The sequence below is a fragment of the Lygodium microphyllum genome, chromosome 10, assembly GCF_053477565.2.
Source record: "Lygodium microphyllum isolate KBCC chromosome 10, Lygodium_microphyllum_v1.1.10, whole genome shotgun sequence".
Lineage (NCBI taxonomy): Eukaryota > Viridiplantae > Streptophyta > Polypodiopsida > Schizaeales > Lygodiaceae > Lygodium > Lygodium microphyllum.
In genome coordinates this window covers 104,126,378-104,131,622 of record NC_141144.1, presented here as the reverse complement: position 1 = coordinate 104,131,622, position 5,245 = coordinate 104,126,378, and the positions used below count along the sequence as shown (strand labels likewise).

At 34.4% G+C, this 5,245-nt stretch overlaps 1 pseudogene; it reads right to left on the bottom strand.

Moving 5' to 3' along the window:
- Positions 1-376: 376 nt before the first annotated feature.
- LOC148030376 (aconitate hydratase, cytoplasmic pseudogene) lies at positions 377-1,139 on the bottom strand (annotated as a pseudogene).
- Positions 1,140-5,245: the final 4,106 nt, after the last annotated feature.

Here is a 5,245-nt window from a genome sequence, read left to right as displayed (position 1 = left end):
ATGCCATCTTGCTGCATTTGTTGCAAACATGTTTTCGCTTCTTTAGTGAGTCCGCATTCAGCATATCCTTTAATCAACGTTGTCTAGGATGTTGCAACTCTAATGGAAAGCTAGTCAAACAATAGGTGCGATTCTTCAAGCGCGTCACATTTGATATATGTATCCACTAGTGTATTGGCCACTTGGAGTTCACTTTCCAAACTCCTTAAGACTAATTCAACATGGATATGAGGACCACATTCGATATCTTTCAGCCTAGAATTCAAACTTCTCCACTTTGGATCTCAAGCTCTTAGCTAATATGGATTCAGACTCTCATTGTGCAACTTAGGTATTTGTTTTTTAGTGCATCAAGAATTCTTTTTTATCATCACCTTCATCCCCCAAACAAACATGCTAGCCCCCTCCTCAAAAGGCACGGCCTCCCATGAATAGCGCTCTCAGTAAGAGCATATGTCACTACAAGTGGAGGAGAAGCAAGCTAATTTGCCTAAGTAAGTGGATGCACACGTCCTTCAAAATTATGATTTCCATATAGGACCACAACAGCCACAATATCATTTTCTGATATTTCTACCCCCCATAGACTCGTGAATCTCTCCCAAATTGTCAATGCAAGTTGTACAACCTTAGCCAACTAGGCTAAAACCTTGTAAGTCCAAAAACTTTTGCAGCCCACTCTCATGAAGGTATTTTGTGACAACTCTAGAATCAAGTGCTAAAAAGGATTTGATCCAAGGCTTCACCTTCAATCCTAAGTCAAAGGGCTTCTTTGCCACAAGGCCAACACCCAACATAACACTTGGATTAAAAGTGTTAGTGTAGCTTGTAATAGCTGCTATTACCACATCCCCATGCCTCAACTTTGCATGCTCACCATTAAACGAGAACTTCACAACAGTACCTTGCTCTTCTTTTGGGATGACAAAGCCCTTGAAGCCAACCTTATTGTCTAGAGAGTTATGCTATTCAACTTTCATGTCTTTGAGAGCAACACGATCATGAGGAAATTTAGGTCTAGAAATAGAAGGCACTACTGCTCCAAGGTCTAGCTCAAGATACAAAGAATAGGTTTTATTCATCTAAGGCTCATCATAATCAATAAAAATCTTATTGGCTCGCAAATATGCTTCGATCATTTTGACCTTGCATACAAATCAATCTTACAAGTGCAATGATTCAACATAGGCTCAATTTCAAGTTCTTTCATCAACTTAAAATACTCTTTTCCCTTAGAAACTAGGCACGCTTGGCTACATATAGCAAGAAGATTGGTGAATGCAACAAAATCTGGCTTCACACCATAGTATTTCATCTCATCAAAACACTTCATGCCCATGTCACCCTCATTATTATTGCCATATGCCTCAATCATTGTAGTCCAAGGCACAATACCTTGGGCTTGCAGCATGTCAAACACCTCCATTCCTTCTACAATAGAACCACATTTGCCATGCATGTCCAGCAATGTGCTTCCCACATGTAGATCTCTTTCTAGTCCAAATTTCTTGATCTTGGCATGTACATTTTGGTCTATTTCTAAGGCTTCTATATTGCCATAGGATTTCAAACATAGAATAAATGTGACAGCATCAGCAGGCACACCTTCCAGTTGCATCTATTTAAAATAGTTTAGCACTTGCCCCATCTTGGCAATGTTCAGCATAATTGGATAGCATCATATTCCACACTACTGCACTTCTAATTGGCAACTTGTCAAGCACTCAGTGGGCATCTCGAAGAAAGCCACATTTGAGATACATATCCACAAGTGTATTGGCCATAAAAAGCTCTCTTTCCAAACCTTGTTTGATTATTTCAGCATGTAAAAGATGGCCTATCTCTAAATATTTTGTAACACCAACATCTTTTAAGAAGAAAAGAAAAGTGAAAAAATCAAGATACTCCAAAGTGGCTTCGTAGTGGTGGACATGCAATGTCACAACATCCACCCCCTCCAAACCTACACATCCTTCGGGATGGGCTAACTTATTTACTACTTGCAGCATTGTTCCCACCAGGATCATATGGAAAATCATCTGGATATCATGACATGTAGGTAAGTTGACATAGGTTATCACAACATCCTCCTAGATCATATATGGACGAATCAAAGTAGGTATGTTTTTGTAGATCATCACAGCATCCAGATCTTCTTTAACTGGTTGTTCATCAAACAATCTCGTGACTCCAAGCTCTCTTTCCTCTTTCAGTGGACCAAATCTTTCTTGTGCCTTGAACACATTGATGTTTATATCCATATCCATCTCCATAAATTGCATAAACATTGGAAAATCATCATCACCCCCTCTAACATAAGAGGTCACATCATCCATAAGTAGCACATTTGATACGATAACCCCACTTGGAATCTGAATAAGTTCTTTTACAACATTTGTGCTAGGTGAAAATTTCTTTAGAATATGTGCACGCATTTACATCAACTCTTCATTATCCTCTTGTCCTTGTTGCATTAAATCTAGTTTGTCTTTACACTGATTGTTACTCTTATCATCTACAATGAAAAACCTCTCTAAAGCTTCATCAAGAAGAGCCAAAAGTTCCATGTCCTCCTGCATTGCCAAAGAATCCTGTAAATCACCTCTATGATGACAAAAAAAAAAACTCATCACATATATCATACATAGGGATATAATGACTTGTAAAAAACTCTTCCTTCTTGTTACCATCCATAAGATATTTATCAACTGCAGTATCACAAGACTCAACATGCATCATAAAAATAGCATTAATTTCCCTTTCCATAGCATCATCATAGCAAACCTTCTCACTGAATGCACCAAGAGATTGCACATCATCCTCCATAGTAAAATCACAATCATATGAACCATAATCAAAAGCCTAAGAGAATCTACTTAATGTTTCTAAACACCAACAATATCAATGAGAGAATCTACTTAATGTTTTTTATTCTTTCAATAACATTAGTCAATTGTGTTGAAATTCCTTATAAAGTGGTTGAAGTCCTATTTTGTACTTTATGACCATCTAGTATACAAACAACCTCAACAAATGCCTCATGTCATCCGTCTCTTACATTGAATAACTCACAATTATCCAACTTGAAGCAGACTCCTTTAGTCTCTGCTTTGAAAGATATGGAAGCAATGCAACTTGCTCATGAGTTAGGATATCACAAACATTTCATAAATGGTAGTGCAGCTAAATGTTTTATACAAAAACTACAAAAGTTATATTTTTCCAATATACATGATGCAACAAGGCAGTGATGCTATATAGACTAATTTTGACTTCCATAATAAATATATCCCTTACATCAAGGGATTTTGCATGGCTATGAAATATATGCTTGTTAGAAATTTAAAGTGTTTTATGTTGTTACCTTGGTATTTTTAAACACCACCAATATCAATGAGAGAATCTACTTAATTTTTTTTATTCTTTCAATAACATTAGTTAATTGTGTTGAAATTTCTTATAAAGTGGTTTAAGTCCAATTTTGTACTTTATGTCTTAGCTAACAAGTAAGTATTAATTAATAATAAAATTTATATCTATTTCTTTGAAAACACAAACGATTTCTCAAAGGTTAAATCCTTGGTCTTAGAAAAATCATAAACTTCTAATTTCGTATATAAATCTTCATTTTATGATATGAAAGTTCATTTAGCTATTCAAAGTGTTAAGCTAGTTTATTTTAGCCAAAGCCAATATCCATCTTGTCCATATATTGTTAAGATAGATAGAACTTTTGAACAAAAGACATTTATATATCATGCATATACATACAAAAAATATAAATGGGATGAGAAATTATTTAACATACTTGTGTCTATTGGTTTACACACAAAAAAAACCATCATGTAGGTTATCCAAACTTATTACTATATGGTATTAGATAAAGTTATTAAACCACACCTACTTAGTGGTGACTCTTTTAAGGTCCTAATTCATGAAACTTTTACATGTCACTTTAAATTATGCTATATCTAAAAGAAGAAACTCATATTATAATATCTTTAAATTCATATTTAAGTTATAAAATTTGGCCAATGTGATAACATATTTTCATATAATATTTAAGGCTCTTGTATCCTAAATTCTCTATGCACTCCTTTAAACATTTGTTTCCTTACATTAAACTTAGAAATTTCCTAAGTATATCCTAGCTAAGCCTCCTTGATGTTTCCACCACCATACAACATCACATTTTGTTAGTATGCTAGAAAAGATGGATGTGAAATCCAAATCTCCTAATAGCCACATAGCTTACACTTCATCACTTAAGCTATCAAGATGTGTGATCTCATATTTGTAACATACAAAGTGCATTTTAAAGCTAAACATAAACATAGTGCTCTCTTTCATTCACAAAAGTAAGGCATTCATTAAAATTGAGGCTTGGAAAATGCCCAAAATCTCTAATATGGTGTTTTTATGGTAAAGGAGGTTATTGTTGAACACTTAAGGGTCGGTTTTCAGGTCCTTCGTTATTCTTATGCTGTGATGCTTGTGTGGTCTTACTTTATTCAATAGAAGCACAACTTGAAAATAGTACTCTCTTGTGAGGTGTTTGATACTTTAGTAGCTTATCTAGTTTGCCACCATGATCTCTCTCAAAACCTTTCTCAAGTTAAATTTTGCTACCCTTATTCATCATAGTAGTGGGGGGAAAGAGAATTAAATGGACCGAAGGCATCCTCTTCAAGAGTATACTCGTGTGTCTTCTTGAACTTCTTACTACTCTCTTTCTAAGTCTCGTAATGCTAAAAATGACTAAAAAGGAAAGAAGATGAAACACAACATGAAGTTAGTGAAACATTGTGCTTAAAGTTTGAGCCAATTGCTAAAAATCAACAACAAGATGTAAGAATTTTTACATAAGACGCATTAAACATGATGAACTCAATATAGAAACTTGAAGAAACATCTAACAAACTTAATTCAATGCATGAACTATTAATTAAATATAAGCTCATATGAAAGAGGATAAATTCTAGAAGACAATAGAAGCATAGAAGTTAGCTATTTTATTCAATGTATGAACTATTAGAAGAAAATTCCATAGTATTAAACATCAATTTATTCATGCTACGAAGTTCAAGCTAAGTATTTTCATTTAAGCTAGCAACTTCATGCACTATATATAAGTTCAAAAAGAAATTATACAAAGTTTACTCAAAATATATACCAACTTGATGCAGTGCTACAAGTGGGTGATAAAAGTATGAAAATTTTCCATAGAGTTTGATGCACTCTATGC